The sequence below is a fragment of the Petaurus breviceps genome, unplaced genomic scaffold (assembly GCF_028583685.1).
Source record: "Petaurus breviceps papuanus isolate PSGF00001 unplaced genomic scaffold, PetGlider_PUasm1.0 567, whole genome shotgun sequence".
Classification (NCBI taxonomy): domain Eukaryota; kingdom Metazoa; phylum Chordata; class Mammalia; order Diprotodontia; family Petauridae; genus Petaurus; species Petaurus breviceps.
This window is the reverse complement of record NW_027186383.1, coordinates 6,549,881-6,570,194: the sequence shown is the minus strand read 5'-3', so window position 1 is coordinate 6,570,194 and position 20,314 is coordinate 6,549,881. Positions and strand designations below refer to the sequence as shown.

The window sequence follows — 20,314 nt, the reverse complement described above, 5'->3', positions numbered from 1 at the left end:
GCAAATCCACAACACCTGGCCCAAGGCTGCTGGCCAGCTCCATCCACAAGCATCCCAGAGGTCCAGAGGGACCCAAACTCCTCTGCTCACACGACTGCAGTTAAGCTGAAGGCTGCCCTCTCTCATTCCCTGTTTCCTCTCTGAGAAGCAGACTACATTGTTTGGGAGGAAAAAGCACTGTGTTTTATTGCTGATCTCTGTTCTTTAATTGATTGAATTAGTTGTGCATTCTCTTTAGACTGTTGCCATTATCAGGGAGAGACCCTTCTTGTACAGATCTTGGCATTCAAGAAAGCTGGCACTAGGGGATGAGGCAACGGGAATGGGGCTCATCGACTGTAAGCAGCAGATTCGAGAGCAAGACCCCAGCCTTAGAAAGAGGTAAGACCAGCAGAGGTCTTCATGCTTCCAAAGGAGGAAGGAGTTGCGCTTAGAAGAAGAGGACCTAGGCTCCCCTTTCTGCTTCTAAGTAGATAACACCAGGATTCCAAGTAAGGAAGCAAGATTGACTAGGAACAAAAGACCAGGAATTGTCCTCATATTCCCATTTTCTCCTAATAACTTCCATCTCCCTGACTATTCTAAGCCAGGGATGAGGTCAGGGGAGAGGCAGACCACTGGAACCACGGTTTCCTTAGGGCTCAGAAAAACCACGGCATATTTTAAAGGAATGGATATAGAACAACAAGTATTTTCATAGTATTTTAAGGTTTGTGAAATACTTTGTAAATATGATCTTATTTTACCTGCACAGCAACCCTGGGAGGCAGGGGTGTCCCTACCTTCCTATTTTGCAGATAAGGAAATCGGGGCTAAGGGACATCCCTCACTCATAACTGGCCAAGAACCCCCTCTGTGGCCTCCTGGACAAATGGTCACCCATTTCACAATGAAGTGAGTTGGGGAGGACTGCCCTCAAGGGCAGATAGGTTGGTGCTCAGATGAGGGCTCATACTCAGACAAGCAGGAGTCCAGTGATGGACACCATCATCTATTACTCGAGAACCACCCTATCTGTATTGGAGGGAGGTCATTATCCATTGCGAGTTCACCACACGGTGATGCTGGCAGGGGGAGGTGGAAAAGGAGGTGGCCACTTAACTTATGGTCCATTAGCCCAGCCCTGGAGAACCCCAGGGTTTTCTTCACAGAGAGGAGAAAAATGATAGTGAGAACAGCTCAGATTATATGACATGTCATGATTTCCAAAGCATTTTATACCTCTTGTCTCACATAAGCCCCATCACTTTCTGGAAGCAGGCATTCTTATCACCATTTTGCAGAGAAACCAACTGAGGCAGCACAGATTGTGCCTTGCCGTTGCACCAAGATCACACAAAATCCCTTTCGTAAAATGCTGGATCAGTTTTTGCTTCATAAAATGCTCCAGTTTTTGCTGGAAGACTTCCAGAAAGAAATGCCCCCCTCTCAAGGCAACCGGTTATCCTTAAGGACAGTTCAAATTGTGAAGAAGTGTCTTTTCTTCACCTCCTGCCCTCCCCCCCCCCCGAATGTGAAATGAACCCAGAAGCAGAAAGTAACATTTGGTAGATGCCAGAGACAAACCAACAAAGCCACACACCAGTGAAGTCCAGTAATCTTGGTGGAGCAATGTACCTAGCAGAAAGGAGAGGTCCTCTGGGTTCACTCAGAGACCAGAACCAAGCTGCTAAATCCCTCTTAAGGTTTTAGGGATACTCTGAGGGTTTGGTTGTATTTCTCCTGTAAGCTGAAGACCCCACCAGATGTGTTTCTCCTACTGTGAAACAAGAATGATTAGTCTTCTATTCCCATTTAGCCACTTAATTGATATCAATTAGTTTTTATAAGGGGATATTTACTTCAAAGATATAGAAGAATCAAAGTAGAAACATTGCCACCCTATCCCCAAACATCTTAGGTACATATAATCTCCTATATCATTGCCATTTCTGGGGAGAGCGGACTCAGATCTCTAACAGTCTCTACATAGCATTAGTTCCACCAAATTTCTGTCTATATGTGATATGATTGCTGGATGAGGTCCTGTCTCAGCTACTGGTGGGCTTGGTCTCCAAGATCACTCCTTGATCCTTGATACTAGACTGGCCACCAACCCCAGCACAGATTCAGCTCCCAAACTCCCCAAATCCCTTGATGCTTAGTCCCTCAGATGACCCATTTTCTTGACCTTCTGAACTCACAAGGCCATAGACTCTTATTCCCCCAACTAAAACAAAAGAATAAATGCCAAGAAAGAGAACAGATGTGCTAGTTCCTCAGTACATCTCCCTCTCTCTCTCTCTCTCTCTCTCTCTCTCTCTCTCTCTCTCTCTCTCATTTCCATTCTGCTTTCATCCCAATTCTGTTTCCTGGGGCTTAGCAGAACAAGGCACATTACTCTTCCATGTCACAATCCTTAAAATACTTGAAAATAGTTTAATCTTCAGTCTTCTTCAAATTAAGCACCCACATTTGCACCTGCTCCAACTGATGTTTCTAATTCTTGTTGAGTATTGTCTCTTATTCTCTCACCATCCTGGTCTCCCTCCTCTGGCTTCTAACTATTCAATGTCATTCCTAAAATAAAGTGACTGGAATTGAACACAATACTCCGCAGAAGGCCTAACCAGGGCAGAATGGAGTGAGAACATGATTTCCTTCATCCTGGTATTGTGTTTCTCTGAATGGAGCCTAAGATTACACTTGTCTGCTTTTCTTGGATGGAACCCAATTCATGTTGTTCCTTCCATTCATAAAGAAAAGAAAATTCTTCTTGGACCTCTCCTCTTTGTTAGTCACATTGATCCACCAAAATCTACTGGACTTCACTGGTGTGTTGCTTTGTTAGTCTCCAGCCTCTACCAAATGCTACTTTCTATGCCTGGGCTCAGTTCTTTAGGACCAGCCAAGCCATTCCACTTTTGCTCTGCTAGGGTATAGTGGCTGGGACCTCTTTCTGTCTTATAAGAACCACTTGATTGATTTTTAGTTGTAACTAACATATCTAGCTTAAAAAAAGCCATGAGTAATGGCTCTGAGACTAATATTAGGTCTTTATTTTTTGACCCTCTAGGTCTGAGTAAAGATCAAAATTTCTTGTTACAAATATATAAAACTCAGGATTCCATACTCCTGCATACACTCAAGATCTTCTCTGGCTTGAACCTGAACATGAGATAGGGAGAAAATGCAAGGTTATTGCTCTCTACTCAGCCCAAATATTTGCCTTTTTAAGTGTATGTATGACACTTTGGTATTGCAGTTAGGCCAGCCTAAACATCATCTCCCTATAATTAGCTGGCTTACAAACTAGCTATAAAACATAGAATTATAGTTTTTAGAGTGGAAAGGGCCCCAAAAGGTTATCTAATCCAATTGACTCATTTTACAGATGAAGAAACTCAGGTTAGTGGTAGGTTAAGCGGTTTGTCCAAAGTTACACAGGTAAGGGCAGGATTTTACCTCTGCCCTTCTGATTTCAGAGACTGTGTTCTTTATCCTAAGCAGGCATGGCAGAGAACAGATTTAGGGTTATGAGTAGAGTGGCTCAAAGGTGGAAATGTCTAAGTCATGAATTCCCTGTTCCCAGAGCTCTTCTACAAAATGCATGGATAGTTACTTGTTAGGGATGCCATACAGGGAGTTTCTGTTCATATACATAGACTTCATCCTTTCTACCTTGGCGATTCTGTCAAACTCTGCTCATGTATAAGCCTGGTTGTGCTGAAATACATCTGCATGTCTCCATGACCAGGAATGTGTTTCCCTGTTCTATATTGCAGTTATGATTGCTGCCACTCTATCGACGCCCTAGGATCTGCTGAGGGTTGGTAAGGGACTTCGGTTTTCAGGAATTTATAGCCAAGGAGGCCCGTTAGAAGGCTTCCTTGCTCTGAATTCCTAAGGAGTGAGAATCGTTATCCCATTCTTCAAGTTGGCCATAAAGTTTTCATGACCTGATGATGACTAATTCTAATTGCTTCCTATTTCCAAGGATGGTCCCAGCCTTTATACATTGGTTGGAGTGAACACACAAACAATACAAGGCATAGATTCTAAGGAAACCCAAGGTATGAAAAGACATTTCTGGAGTAAAGCCTTTTAGGCAACTGGGCTAATTCTGAAGCCGCTGGGTCACGTGGTGCTGGAGCTCTGGGCCTGGAGTCAGGAAGCCCTGAGCTGAATTTGACCTTGGTTGCGAACTAGCTCTGTGATCTTAGGCATGGTTGGAGGGATTTTCCTCCCTAGGATTCCAACAAACCAGTGGAATCAAAAGACTGAAACCTCTCTTCTCCAAAGAGGAGACAAGAAAACGCAACTTGCTCCCTTATTTTCAAGGGTGGGGGAACTCCTGGTGTGGAAAATTGCTGATACCATTGGAATTAGTTTCCCTGTCAATTCATTTTACTGAACTGGACTTGCTTTCCTTCTTTTTGACTCACTGTTACAAGGGATGGCTCTTCAGAGAATGGAGGGGGAGCAATATTGGAGCTCAAGGGAATAGAAAAACAAAAGTGACCAATAAAAATATTTTCAAATAAAAAGTTTGCCCACTGCCTCCACTCCAAATCATTTGTCCACTCACATGATTCTATGTTGTTCAAATATTGTTGCTTTTATTGTTCTGAAATATGTCACTTAACATTTTTTTTGCTATTCCTTAGTATCACCTGCAAATCTAACAAGTATTCACATATACTTTTATCAATGAAATTGGTAAAAAAAAAACCCCAACAAAACGTCTAAATAACAAAGACTCAAGGGCAGATTCCATAGCAATCTATTAGGGACGTCTTTCTAAGTCTAATATTGGTCTAACACTGACCATTGTTGATTACATTTCTCTTCCCTTTTCATTTGAAAACCCTCAGTTAGAGAAGCAAGACTGTAGGCAAAACAATGTGTTTATTTTTCCATCAGCCCTCATTAGGTACACTCCATCCCTTGCCAACAGCTCATCATTGCTTTCTATATTTTAGGCAGTGGTCCAGAAGTAGAAATGGTGTTAGCAGACACAATCTTAGTTTTCTCTTCACTTCTCTAATCCACTCTCTTTTGAAAAATCTACCTTTAATTGGTAGTAGTGATGAAAACATCACTTGGGTCCCTAAAGTCTTCAGGTTTTCTTGCCTAGAGACTCATAATTATTAACCATATTTTCTTACTTCCTTTTGCTGGTATCATGTGTGCTCAAATTAATCAACAGAAAGGGATGGTGGTCATCGCATTTGACAGTTCTTGGGGTATTTTCTGTCATCTCCTGGGTCCATGCCATTGGAAGGCAGTGGATGACTTGGTCTTGTTTATCCCACTGAGGGTGCTCCCTACTGCTTGGCTCTTTTTTTCTCTCCCTCTTCCTGGATGAGATTTTATTTGATAGCATCCATTCCATTTTTTCCTGGCTCCAAGACCACTCTAGCCACTGTTCCATATTGTCCCTTAAAAGCAACATGACTGTAGGCTATTGCTCACACTTTGAGGGCAGGGGGTGGGGAGAAGAGAGACAGGAGGGAGGGAAAGAGACAGGGGAGAGGGAGAAAGGATTTTTAATCTCTTATTTTAGGCCAGGCCCTGTGTTAATCCCTGGGAACACAAAAATAGGCAAACAAGGCACTTCCCACCCTCAAAGAGCTCACATTTTTATTCAGGAAGAAGTCACTTAAAGGGAGCTGGAAAGGGGATGGAGGGACTCTAATTGGGGAAAGTTTGCTGACAAGGAAGATGGAGAAGCCTGGCTTAGCTTCCCATAGGATAATCCATTGAGAGCAGGAAGGGACCTTGTTGGTGATCTTGAATGAGCCCCTCATTTCACGGATCAAGAAACTGAAGTTCCAGGAGGGGAAGTGTGTACACAGAAGAGGTGAGATGTTGACAAACACATCACAACTAGGATAGAAAACAAGCCCCACGAACCCTTTCTCCTTCTAACCCTTGGAAGTGGATATAAACTGCTGAAAGTTTCCCAGACAGCAAATGGGAATTACTGGGTAATACGGCCTAATTACAAGGGGACAAAATGCTACAGCTTGGCCCGGGACAACAGTGATTTCTGCTTGGCCCACACCGTCTGAGCTCTTTTGTCTGACTTCATATTATAGGTTGCAGATGTTTGGGAGGTGATGCTGAGGGCCAGCTCCCAGAAAACTTGTGAAGCAGGAAGTTTGCATTGAGGACTTTTCTCCTTCCTATTTTTATGCCTCTTTCCTCCAATTCTGGGTCCTGGTTTCTTCATTTCTACAAACAAGGTGGTGGGACTGGCTGGTCCCACTCCTATCCCTTAGTAGACATCATGAGCTGCATGGCCAAAACAGTTCTGGACTTGGTGGTTAAGTTCTTGAAGACTCCTCTGTCTGTTAGCTCTTCCTGGGCTAGGAGAGCAGACCCACAGCCTATTGCCAAATCCACAAGAAAACCTACTCAGCTTGGCCCCTAGCCTGATGACAAAGCCATATAAAAGGATGTCAGAAGATTAAACAGGCACACGATTGACATCCTGTGGCCATGACTGAATAGTTATTCAATCATATCAATCAACCAACAAAGATTTATTAAGCACTGACTATTCCAGGCTAGGTTAAGGGTTTAGGAGTACAGAGACAGAAGGAGAGAGAGTCCTGTGCTTCAGGAGTTCATGATCATAGAGTAAGAAGGGGCCTCAGAGCTCCTCCCACCAGCCCTTTGTTTTATAGAGGAGGAAACAGAAGTGATAAATGACCTACTTGTCACACAAGTGGGGTTTGCCCATGGTCCTGGAGGATTGTCTCTGTTTATCAGGCACCAGGAGTGAAAGCTGTGATTGGTGGGTACTTTGTCATTGATATGCATGTATGTGTGTATAAATGACATGTCTCACAACATGCAAAATATAGGAGGAAAAAACTAAGTCCATATTCTCACACTGTCTTAGAGCCAAGTTCCAAGGAGAGTGTGAGACTTCCTTTGGAGTCTCTGAGACTCTTTTTAGGGGAAAGACTTTCATCTCAGCTGACAGCGCAAACTGACCAATGGGATTTCACTTCTCAGCAGCTGGAAACCTTTTCTTCTGGTCTGTATGGAAACTGAGGTCACAGTCAAGAAAGGCCAAAGTCCTAGAGGGAGGGGGAATGGGATTAAAAGTCAATATTTTTTATTGGAAGGATTGTGATATGAGCGGAGAGGAAAAGAGAGAAGGGAGAAAGGGGAGAAGCATAAGGGAGGGAGTAAAGGAGGGAAAATGAGGAAGAGGAGGAAGAAGAGGAGGGGAAGATGGGGAAGAGGAGGAGAAGGAAGAAGATGAGGAAGGGGAGAAAGAAAAGGAAAAGGAGGAAGAAGAGCAGGAGGAGGAAGAGGAAAGGAGATGGCACCAAGAGAAGAGGGCAGGGGGAAAGGGAATGGACAGATTGGGGTCTCGGAAGAAGGGGAAGCTAGAGAGGAGAAAGGACAAAGGCATGTTGATAAGTTGGAGATCTAAGGAGGTTGGTGAAGGACCTTGAGCTCGGGCTGCATGAGGATGGGTTGATGGAAAGGGAACAGTGAATAACAATAGCTAACATTTCAGTGGTGCTTTGGAGTTTGCGATTCACTTTCATTATTGTACCGACCTCATTAGGTCCTCACAAGACCCCTGTCAGGCAGGCGCTGTTAGTATTTTTTCCCTATTTTTTTGTTGTTGTTTTTAAAAATATTTTTGTGGCGCTATTATTATTGCCACTTAATAGGTGAAACTATGATGAATCCTCAGAAAGGTTGAGTTTTCCCAGCATCCCACAGCTGGCAAGTGCAGAGGCAGGACTGTCCTTAGCCCCTGCTTCCTTCTGATCTGCACTAGTACAAAGCGTTTCCTGTGTAGAAGACATTAGTCCAGGGGGCAGTGCCTCACAGTGGTTAGGACTTTGGGGAGGAGGACCTGGGCCCCCTCTCAACACCGACTCGCACATTCTGTGTGACTTTTGTTGTGACCTGTTTCCTTAACTGCCCAAGTGGGGGTGTTGGTTGGACTCGATGGAAGTTTAGGGCCCCTCCAGCTCTAAAACCATGGCCCTAGGACTTCAAGGCTAGTGTTCTAAATCCCCTCTAAAGCTGCCTCTCTCCATGGGTGACTGACTGCAGGATAATGTGACCATCCTTGAGGCGGCTGGTGGGGCAGGAGATAGACTGAGTGAGGAAGACTGGAGTTCAAACCTGACTTCAGATACGCTGCGTGACCTGGAGCAAGTCACTTAATCTGTTTGCCTCAGTTTCCTCAACTGTAAAATGGGGATAATAATAGCACCTATCTGAGTTTTGTGAGGGTCAAGTAAGATAATATAAAGTGCTTAGCACAGGGTCTGGCACACAGTAGGTGCCATATAAATGTTTATTCCCTTCTTTACCAAGAAGAGAGACTGTGGGGTCCAATGGTGGGGTAGCAGAGCATGGGTGGAGAAGAGGGCATCTTAATGAATTTGCTTTGGGACTTGTGGGTTCTGAGCTTGCCTTCTGTCACGGGGTTGTTCTGAGAATCGGATGAAATGATTGCAGACTGCGTAGTCCTTTAAGATTTCCAGTGCCCCTGACAATAAACCTGAGATGCAGGCAACACTTTGAGGCCTTATAGGTAGGTAATCGATTCATGCATTACTCTTCTCCCCATTTTACAGATGGGGAAATGGAGCTTTCCCAGGGTTGGACAACTCTAATGCCAGAGCTAGCTGGTCCCTCTCAGGCCTGACTTGAACATGCTCTGTGAGCTGGGAGGCACTAGGCAAATAAAAGGAATGATTATTATTATCATCATAGCACTCTATGACAAAAGGTTACCAGAGAGTTCATTCACACCCATACTGTGACTTACAATAAAAATGGAGACTCTCTCGGGGGCTGCCATTGTGACAAGCACCAGTGGGATGGATTCTGTCCCCTCTCCATGATGCTTGTCTCCACTGTGATTGAACCCATTGGGGATGTCTCTGTGTGTTCAGGAAGCTGGGAGCACAGAGCAAGGATGGCTGACAGTCAGTCTGCTGTGTCACTGCCTTTCTGGTTGCTCTAAGTCTGCAGTCCCGTCTATGGGATGGTCCCATTGGATCCATTCCCAGAAGCCCCCAGAGCCAAAGCATTTGATTCTCATCTCTCAACCTACCACACCCCTCAACCCACAGTTCAGGAAATGCTGACCTAAGGACTACGTTCTATTATTATTATCATTTGTCTGGGAGAGGGAATCTCAGTCCAGAGAAAGCTGAGCCAAGTGCATGGAACCATTTACATTGTGGGCATCTGCTCTGCCCTGAGCAGCCTGTTAACTGGGGAGTTCTAGGTGGGCCTGGGGACAAGTTTCTCCAATTTTCAGTGCAAAGGATTCGGGGCCCTCCAATAGAAGAGGAAAAAGATCAGAGGCGGGCTGGAGGATCATCCAGCCCCATTCAAGGGGAAACCTTCTGCGATGGCTTTATTGGCAGGGCTGCTTAAAACTCCCTGCTGTATCTGCAGTGATGGTGTGACCCAAACAGGGGCTTCCAATGTCAAGATGCTGGGGGCCTGTTGGTGCCAGGCCTCAGTCTTGGAGCAGATCCTGAAAAAACGGGGTTCCTCAGTTTCTTCTTGTTCAGAGATGGTGATGGAGATGGAGAGAAGACTGAATTTGGAGCGAGAGGCTCCAGAGGTGGGTTTAGCTCCTATCTCTGTCTCTCATAGTCTGTGAAGTAATCCTCACAGTTATTCTATACAGGCTGTCTCTAATAGCATCAATAGGACTGGGCAGCTGACAAGACATGGGAGGTGAGAGGTCCATCTCTCACCTCCACACATTTGCACTGGCTGCCCCCACGCCTTCTCCTTCTTTGAACTGCTAACTCCCCTCAAAGGTCCTCTCTGGTTCCATGTTCCTAGCCCCTAACTCCCAGCAGCTTTGAGTAGCTCCCCAAATTATTTTGTATTAAATTATCTGGGAATAAATTGTTTCTTCACAGCAGAATGGAAACTCCTCAGTTTGTCACATAGCACCTGGAATATCATAGGAGCTTAATAAATGCTTGATGAATTGAAAATGGAATACAATAATGGCAACACTGTGCGATGATTAACTATGAAAGACTTAGCTCTTCTCAGCAATGCAAATATCCAAGACAACCCCCAAAGACTCCTGATGGAAAGCGCCACCCACCTCCAGAGAAAGAGCCATGGAGTCTGAATGGAGATCATAGCATCTCTTGTTTTTTCTTTCTTGTGGGTTTCCTCTTTTGTTCGGATTCTTTTTTCACAACATGACTAATATGGAAATATGTTTAATATGATTATACATATATAGGCTATTGCAAATTACGTGCCATTTTGGGGAGGGGAGATATTTTGGAACTCAAAATCTTATAGAAGTGAATGTTGAAAACTAGAAATCAATAAATTAATTAAAATTAAAAAAAAGAAAATGGAAGTGATTCATTATGGATACTGACTGGACCTGTGATTTCATTAGTCTAGGGAATTGCCAGGTAAGAAAATTGCCTTTATCAGTAGAGGTTGGTGCCTTCTCTGAAACTCCCATCCTTTGGGGATGTACGTTTGAGCACTGAGAGGTTAGGAGACTTCTCCATGGTCACACAGCCAGAATGTGTCATGTGTGGGACTTGAACACAGTTCTTCCAACTTTGGGGCCATTGGGTCATACTTGAGACCAACAGAGGAAAGTCACATCAGAACATTATCGATCCTGGCTCTGATTATGTCTAGAGAAGGAATAATAAGAAACATAATAGATGTCATTATTGTCCCCAGTAATGGGAATGCAAATTTGGAAGATCTTCCCTGCCCCTAGGCTAAAATGCACCTGAAGCCTGGGGAGGGAGGCTTGTTTTTCAGTAGATACTTCTTGATTGGCCAGTGAGTCAATAAGGTTGTTACATTCTTTGAGCCAGGAGAAGGCTATATAAGCCCTGATGTGTAGCTTTGTTTTGGGACTCACTTTGAGAAGTGTTCTGTGATTTGGTCTGAATTCTGGGAAGACGTTGTTGAGAGTCCCCCGGCTTTGAAAAACCCAGATGTGGAAACCCAGATGTTGACTGGGTATGGATGTAATGGTTGGACAGTTTGGAAATCTGTCTACTTGATCTGTTTGTCTTGATAATTCTGCCTGTATGCTTTGAAGTTCGGGGTGCTGACCTTTTTCCCCTGAACAAGGTAAACGATATATGTCTGACTGATTAAAGTAAGCTTGTTAACCCATTTTGAGTTGCTTTCCTTTATCAAAGCAGATCCAAGAACCTGTGGTGGCGGCAAACCCTGAGGACGCTTGGGGTGCTTGCTGCTACATCCCCCTAAGCTCAAACAGAATGTAAAGAAGAAAAAATATGCTGCTACAATTGTTTTTACAAAAGTTTATATATACATTAAAACAAATTGATAATAATTACAAATTTGTGGCTTTATGATCGTTTAAAATGGTTTATTAAAGTGTAACTTCTATACAGGACAGCTAGGTGATGCCTGTGAGTCAGGAAAACTCATCTTTCTGAGTTTAAATCTGTCCTCAGATACTTTCTAGCTGGATGGCCCTGGGAGAGTCAATAAACCCTGTTGGCCTCAGTTTCCTCATCTGTAAAAGGAGAGGGAGAAAGAAATGGCAAGCCGCTCCAGTATCTTTGCCAAGAAGACCCCAAACGAGGTCACAAACAGTTGGACATGACTGAGACCATGGAACTAATGAACTGCCTTCTATTCAAGGCCACTAACCGAATAAAGCCCAAAGTCTGGGCCTCCAGACCCAGACCCTCGGCCCCTTACTGTGCTGGCTTAGTTATGAGAAAAAAAATGACATTCTTTCATTTTTTTTTCAAAATTGGTGAAAGAGAGCAGAGCTGTCAACGTATAGCAACAACTCTGGTAACACAAGGAATTGGTTCATTTGGCCGGAATGTATTCAAGGCTTACTGGGCCAGACACAGCTATGTGGTAATCAACAGACATTTATTAAGCACCTACCACAGGGAGGCTCTGGGAATAGAAGGAAAGCAATGAGATCATTCGTCTCCTGAGGAAGCACATGCCCTAACTGGAAGGCCTTAAATATGGAAGGGGTGCTGCACAGAGCCCTGGCTCCCTCCTTTTACAGAGAGGGTAGTTCAGTGGAGGAATGAAACAAAAAGCATTTATTAAGCGTTGAGTCTTGTGAGCTGAGGCCCAGAGGAGAAGCTGTGATTTTTCCTGCAGATTTAGTAAAGGCCAGACTGGAATTTGAACCTGGTCCCAATGGCTCCAAACGTAGCACATTACCTATTGTAGGTATCCTGCCTTTATCGTTCCTAATGAAAGGCAGGCAGGGAAGGAGGGTGGAATCCCAAAGCTCACTGGCTCACTTACTGTGTTCCGCCCAGCGCATTCCCATCCTTTGGAACATGGCTGGTGACCCGGCCACAACTGGCCCATTTTCACTCTCTCTTCCCTCCAATAGAGGCTGAGAAGCCACGAAATGGCCCCAGATGGAAGCCAGGAGAGAGGTGGAAGAGATCCATGGGAAGCTCCAAGTATCATTGGTAAACTATATAACGCTTCTCCACACAGTTAGTGTTGGTTACTCCTTATTCACAGTGAATGTGATTTTTTCTTTGCAAAAATGATTTTCTGTACCCGATGGGGTGGTGGTGGAGGGTGGGGAGTGTCACTGAAGGGGACTTAGCTTTCTGAATGCGGACGTCTGAGCCTGGTGGTGGAGTCAGAGGCATGTCCAGAAATCCAAAGGTGCTTTGGACTTAGAAAAAGATGAGGCTCCCTTCACTCAGTCGCTGTTGACATGCTGTTCCCTATTCTGAAAAGGGCTCTGACGCATCTGTCCAAGCTGAATGAAGCCTGGACACTCTTCCCAAGAAACCATGGAAGCATGGAATTTGAGAGCTACAAGGAACATAGAAACCCCACTGGTATTGTCTAACTTTGGCTCAGACAGTAATGGACATCGGGTCCTGGTGTGTGATTGGGGAGTAGTTTGGTCCAAAGGAAATGCATTCCCTCCCCCCCTCTCCACCCGTATGTGCAGGCCCATCTTTGAGGCATTCAGGATCCTGCTGGCTAAGTGATTTCCCTTCCTTCTCTCAATGAGATTCTTTAATTTTCCCCAAGAGCAGAGATTAAGAAGGAAAAAGGATGCCGGTAGAAATGTTGGGATAAGCAAATTAACCCTACCTCCATTAGCCCAATAATGTCTTTAAAGACCTTTCTGGGAAGATTCTAGGGTCTAAGAATATTCACAACGACTCTCTCTAAGTGAATCAGAAGGACCCAATCTTTGTATTTTTGGAGAAGGCACTAAAATATGATTCTTTTAGAGGCAGAGTGGTGAAATGAATAAAGAGCTGGGCTCAAAGCCACAAAGACCTTGGTTCGAATCTCATCTCTGATACCTCTGACTGTGAGCCTAGGCAAGGCACTTAGCCCTCCATGGTCTAGGCAAAGCTCTAAGAGAACATGATGCTGGGAAGGTGGCAGCCTGCACTTTTTAGAAGGAACTTCCTCTCCTGGGAGATCTCTACACCAGTGAAATCACAGGTCCATCACCATCTTAGGAGGAAGCAGCCATTATAATCATCTTTTGGAGAAGTGGTCAATTTTGTTTTATTTTTGTCTTCTCTGATTCTAAAGCTGAATGGAACATAGAGGCCATTTGGTCCAATCTGCCCATTTTACAGATAAGGCAACTGAAGTTTAGGGGAGTGAAATGATTTTGCCCCACGGCAAGATGTGTAGGACTGTAGGGTCTTCTTCTGGTGTAGAGGTGGCCTTGTTGTCTTAGAGGCTTAGACCAGTAAGGGGAGGGGGTTAGTTTTCTACATCCCACCAAGCATGAAGTTGCAAAGAAGGATTTTGCCTAAGCACCAAGTGAGCTAAATTCATTAGGCCTCATCACTGGAGCCTTTAACCTCTAAGAGGTTTGGTTGTCAAGTAAATAATGATTTTGTGAGTGCCTGGAAAGGTGGGGGGCACTAGCAAGGAGGGAGGGAGGGGAAGGGGAAAGGGAGAGGGGAGAGGAGAGAGAGAGACAGAGAGACAGAGAGAAGGAAAGAGAAAGAGAGACACAGAGAGAAGGGAGAAGAGGAGGAGGGGGAAAGTAGGGGGAGGGAGAGAGAGAAGAGGGAGGGAAGGAGAAAGACAAAGAGAGACAGAAAGAGACACACAGAGAGGGGGGAGGAGAAGGGCAGAGGAGAGGGGAAAGGAGGAGGAGGGGAAGGGAGAGATAGAAAAGAGAGGAGGGAAGAGAGAAAGGGAAGGGGAGGGGGGAGCTTTCTCTAAAATTACCAGTGCTCTATTCATTGCCTAACCTAGCGGTCTTTTCTCAGCCTTCACCCTTCTTGACTTCTGCGCAGCACTGGTCACTGCTGATCCCCAGTTCATCCTGTATTCTCTCCCCTCTGAGTGCTTGTAATACTCTTTTCTCTTGGTTTTCTGTCTCCTCAATCAGACTGTTCCCTCTCAGCTCCCTGCTAGATCTTCACCTAGCCTATACTCACTAATTCCGAGTTTCCCAAGAAGCACTCTCCTGGATCCCCTTGTCTTTTTTCTCTATATTCTCTCTTGGTGATCCCATTAGTAATTCTGAGTTAATTATCATCTCTATGCAGATAATTCTCAGCTCAAGATACCCCAGCTTGTCTCTCAGTTGAGTTAGAATCTCGTATCAGCAACTACCTTTAGAGAATCTCAAACTGTGTGTCCCAACTCAACATGACTAGGAGATGACTTAGCGTCTCCTCCTCGCCCTCGCACAAGCTCCCCTCCGTCCTTCTGGCAGCCCAGGCTCTTAACCTCTTCCACCTCGTTCCTCACTCCCCCTCACTCCACGTCACTGATCAGTCGCCAGATCTTGCCATTTCTAGCTCCCCAAAGCCCCCTGCCTCCTTCTCAGGAAGTGGGCTGCCAGCTGCCATTTTCAGCTACCGCCGTAGTTTGGGGCCCCTGTCACTTCTGACTAGATCATTGCGATGTCTCCCAAAATTGGTCTCCCATCACTCCAGCGCATCCACCACATGGATGCCACAGCGCAGCACCACTCTCCCTCTTAATCCACTCCAGTAGCTTCTAGTTACCTCTAGGATAAACGATGAATTCCTCTCCTTTTCTTGTTAAGTCCTTCACAAGCTGGTTCTAAACCACCTTTTGGGTTTCATTGGATTCCCCCTTCACTACAGCATCCAGCAGATCTCCAGTTGGTCTTCTCTCTGTTCCGCACACACTAAATGTCATCTCCCATCTCTTCACCTTTGTCCTGACTGGCTTCCATGCCTGCAATGCCCTCCCTCTTCATTTCTGCCTCACAGAAGCCCTCTTTTCCATCAGGACAACTCTCTACTTGAAGCTTTTCCTGATTACTAACATCTTCCTTCCAACTACTTGACTACTCTGTATATATTTTCATTTATTCTCTATAAATTTGGCATTATATATATTTTATATGTATTTGTTTCCTCCCCAATTAGAAGCTAAATTCCTTTTAAAAATTTGTGCTCATACCCCCAGCACCAAGTACACCATACCTGGTACATAGAAGGTGGTTTAAAATGTTGATTAATTAGGAAGGGCACTCTTGTTCTTGCCCACACTCAACCAGGGGAGTGTTGAGAACCTAGTGCTGGGTTCAGGTGGCACATCTGGCAGACTTCCTCAGTCCGTGCCTGGAATCCCTCAATCCAAACCCAGATATCACCACCCCTTCCACATACACCTGGAGATCCAGTTGGATCCTTGTCTTTTTAGGGACTGTAATCTGGACATCCCTCTGTACTATCCTTCTCTTTCCCCAGTCCCATTCTTGCAATAAGGACCTATTGTTTTCAGCATCGTTGGCTGAGTGACTTCTTTTGGGCATATCTCTAAGTCTCTCTCACCCACACCCCAAAGTAATGATGACAGACTGGAACAAAGGGGAATTATTGAATTAGAAAATGGAATTACTAAATGTCCTTAGAGAGGTGCCCCCAAATCCAGCATGGTCAGGTTCCACTTAGGCATTCACCAACAGAACCATGTTTTCCGTTAGATGTGGGTTTCATGGAGACTCTTTCTTTTGCCACATTGCTGTCCCAGCCCCAAAGATGCTAACTAGTCCCAGTTCCTGTTTCCCAGGGTAGAGAACACTTTGTCTCAGGATCCTATCTAATCTAAACTGTTAGTTTATCCCAGGCCATTCACTTCACACATTTCAGACTGAAGGCAACATTATCTGAAATTCACCTGCTCTTGTGAACGATGGAGTCCATATATCACCTTGGTTTGGTACTTTTTTTGAGGGGAACGTGGACACAATTTCATAGCTCCAGTGCTGGGAGAACCATGTTTAAACAAAAAGTTAGACTTTTTAAATACATAAATTGAAAAATGAAATGTTGGAGCAGCTGTGGGAAGACAGGCATGCTGATTCATTGTTGATGGAGTTATAAACTGGGCCAACAGTTTTGGAAAACAATTTGGAATTCTAAGTTACTAAATGTGCATATCCTTTGACCCAGGGATCTCACTACTGGGTTTATTCCCCAAGGAGGTTGGGGAAGGCGTGTAAGAATCCATCTATGTTTAAAATGTTCAAAGCAAGGCTATTGCAGAAAAATGTGGGATCCAACTACACACACTGTGGGACAGGAATGGGATGCAACTTGTGTTTATGAAACAACAAATGTGAGAACTTCAGAGAAACATGGGAAGACTTGTATGAACTGATCCAGAGTGAAAGAAACAAGGGCCAAAGGTGATATACACCATCACGACGACACTGCTACAAAGACAACAGATATCAGGCCAGATACAAGTAATGGCATCTGCTTTGAGAGGCAGTGTGGTGTAGTGGCTAGAGTGTTGGCCTTGAAGCCAGGAAAACTCAGTTCAAGTCCCCTTTCTGACCCATGCTGGCCAGACAAATCCCTTCACTTTTCAGTGCCCTAGGCAAGTCTCTAAGATTCAAGTTGCTGAGAAGGTGCCAACCTGCATTGGTAGAAGGAGTTTCCTTCCCTGGGAATTCCAATGCCTAGACATTGATACCTCTCTCTCTGTAGAATATAAGCTCCTTAGGGGTGGCCAGGTGGCTCATTGAGTAAGAGCACTGGCTCCAGTGTCGGGATGACCTGGGGATCAAATCTGGGCTCAGATACTCAGCACCACACCCAGAAATAACTGGCCGTGTAACTTTGAGCAAGTTACTTAACCCGATTGCTTAAAACAAAAAGAAAAAAAAAGAATACAAGCTCCTTGAAGGCAGGCATTGTCTCATTTTCTCTTTGTGTAATAGGAGAGTGTTCAGTCCTTGGAGAGAATCATTAACATTTCCTACTTGATTCCATTCCACATGGAAGTCTGGGGAGCTCGTTTCTGAGAATCTGTAGGGGAGGGGCTTCTCTCCCACTTCACTGCACATTCAAGTGTCCTCCAATGATTTCCTGTCAGCTCATGCCATTGACTAAAAGTTCTTTTAACTGTTGCATGGGGCTTGAGTAAGCATAGAAAAGATGGAACAGATGAGCCGTGCTCTTCTTCCAAGCAGTTTGAGTTAGGATCTAATCCCTGCCCCCACACAAGGTCCCTGGGATGATTCAACTCAAAGGTAGTGAGGCACACACAGAGGGAACAGGTGTGGCAGATCCTTCCCCTGGGAGTCGTTTTCTCCCTTTATATATAATTTATGAAATTCTTCTGTAAGCATTCAAAGAGGTGTTCTCACCTGATTAAGGTATTAATGCAGAGCATTTGGTTAATTGAATTGTGAGGAAGGAATTCAATCCCTTACACCTGGAGTCTCTATTTCTTCCTCCCCCCTCCATCTCTCTCTCTCTGTCTCTCTCTCTCTGTCTCTCTTCCTCTCTGTCTCTGTTCCTGTCTCTCTCTCTCTCTTTGTCTCTGTCTCTCCCTCTCTGTCTCTCTTCCTCTCTGTCTGTCTGTCTGTCTCTGTCTCTCTCCATCTCTGTCTTTGTCTCTCTCCATCTCTGTGTCTCTGTCCCTGTCTCTCCCTCCCTCTTTTTTCACTTACACTTCTTAGAATCCCTGATTTCCTTCAAAATTCAACTCAGATCACCCCCTCCCTGAGGATTTTCCCGATCCCACCAGCTACTAAAGAATTTCCTCCTCAGAAATATGTGAAGGTGCTATTTCCCTTGCCAGAATGCAAACATCATGAGGCCAGGGACCATTTCCTTTTTGCACTTGTTTTTGCAGAGCCTAGCAAAGTACCTGGTACACGGCTGGCATTTAATGGATTGGACAGGACTGGCTTCAGAAGCCTGAAATCCTGTTCCTGTGCCCTGGGTCAGTGTAGAAATCTGAAACCCAAGTCTGCCAAGGGCCTCTTAACACTCATTGAGATATAGAGTTAGAAGAAGCTCAGATGTCTAATTCCACCTCCTCATGTTACAAAGGATGAGACTGAGGACCAGGCACTAAGTGGCAGAAGCAGCGGGAAAGCCAGGCCTTTCTCCCTCTCATCCTGCTGCCCAGGAAGGATCATTTTCTTTCCCATTTGCCCATCATCAATGCATCAAATAATGGCAAGGTCAGACCAATGGGACTGTAGAGTTCTTGTTGGTGACAAAATGCTACCTATGTGTTGGGGTCCCTGTGTCTTTGACACTCATTACTAAGTGAGGAAGGGGAGTCTGTGGCAATGACAGGAACAAAAAGACATTTGGGGATACTGTTCCTGATGGCTAGGCCCCCTCTCTGGAGGATTCTCCCTTTTGAAGTTGTCACAGACTCACCCTCCTGACCTCTTGAATGCCTGGCACTTACAAAGCTTTTAGTTTTCTTCCCTTTGCTACAATGCCCTGGGCTAGGGGGAAAGGGTGGGCTGAGTCCCCAGCCGGTGTTTATGAGTTCTCATTTCTTGCCCAGTTAATGTTTCTCACAATGGGAGTCCTGAGGACACAGACCTATCAGACAGAGAAAGACTGAGCAGAGAGCTGTCATTGTGGAGCATCCGCTGGGGCTGGGGCCCTCCTGTTACTCTGTACTTACTTTGGATCCATTTTTATTTACTTACATATTTTCATGCAGTTAACCCTAATAGATTATAAACTTCTTGAAGGCAGGGACTGTTTCAAATTTTTGTTTTGGGTCTTTGTATCTCTAGAGCTTGACATATTTTCACTCATTTTTCAATCGTCTGACCCTTTGTGACTTCATTTTTTTTTTCAGGTACCAAAATGCTGCCATTTCCTTCTTCCAGTTCATTCAACATATGAGGAAACTGAGGCAAGCAGGGTTAAGTGACTTGCCCAGGGCCACACAATCAGTAAGTGTCTCAGGCTCTTTGATTTGAACTCAGGCCTCCCTGACTCCAGGCCCAATGCTCCATCCACTGTGCCGCCTACCTGTTCTTCACAAATAGTAGACATTCAAAGCTTGACAGATAAAATCTACCCATGACATTCTGAGCAAAAATTACTAATAAAACTACTAAATTCGATACTATCATTGACTTGTCGGGTTTGCAACTGTTGTTTTTAAAATAAAAATACCATGGTGACTCATTACAATTCGCCTTCCATTATTTCAGGGCAGCTTCACAACGAGTCTGCTCTGAGCTGGACCACCCAGGAGAGTGAGGCTGGAGTCGGGGGAGAGGGGAAGCAGCAGCATAACCATGGAGGCACTTTTCTGGGAACCAGAGAAGCCTGGCTGAGAGGCTAGGGAACTCTCTCTAGGGAAGGTGGGGAGATGCCAAGAGCCTCCTCCAGAGACGTCCCTCCATGGCCTTCCATGCTAGCTCCCCATTGAGTAAAGCATGATAAAGATCGGGGTGGTCGCCACAGGCTCCAAATAATTTGGACATGGAAGACTTGGGATCCTGTATCTGTGTTGTTTGGGGGTAGAATTGGGTAGAGGCTTTGGAAATCAAAAAACCAAGGTGAAATGCCAATCAAGCTTATGTTGATTATATATGTGTGTGTTTATATATGTGTATATATATATATGTATGTATCTATATCTGTCTGTCTATCTATCTATCTTTCTGTGGGGAAAGAGAGAGGAGAGGGAGACACACATAGAGGGAGAGACAGAGAGAGTGAGAGAGACAGACAGAGAGAGACAGAGACAGAGAGAGAAGCATTTATTACATGTTTTCTGTGCCATATACTGTACTAAATGCTTTTTCTGTGGTTACTCAGTTGTTTCAGATTCTTTGTGACCCCATTTTGGAGTTTTCTTGGCAAAGATACAGGAGAGGTTTTCCATTTCCTTGTCCAGATAGTGTTACAGATGAGGAAACTGATGCAGAGTTAAGTGACTTGCCCAGGGTCACACAGCCAGTAAGTGTCTAAGGCTAGATTTGAACTCAGGTCCTCCTGACTCCATACCCAGCACTGCTGCCCCTAAAGGCTAGGGATAAATAGAAAGACAGAAACACTGA

At 44.8% G+C, this 20,314-nt stretch overlaps 1 long non-coding RNA gene across 1 annotated transcript in view; it reads left to right on the top strand.

Moving 5' to 3' along the window:
• Positions 1-19,426, top strand: part of LOC138173154 (uncharacterized) — a 30,003-nt gene extending 10,577 nt beyond the window's left edge. The window contains exons 2-3 of the long non-coding RNA XR_011171340.1: positions 12,386-12,467; positions 19,099-19,426. This is a non-coding gene — a long non-coding RNA (uncharacterized lncRNA). The remainder of the gene's footprint in view (positions 1-12,385; positions 12,468-19,098) is intronic.
• The last annotated feature ends 888 nt before the right edge of the window (positions 19,427-20,314 follow it).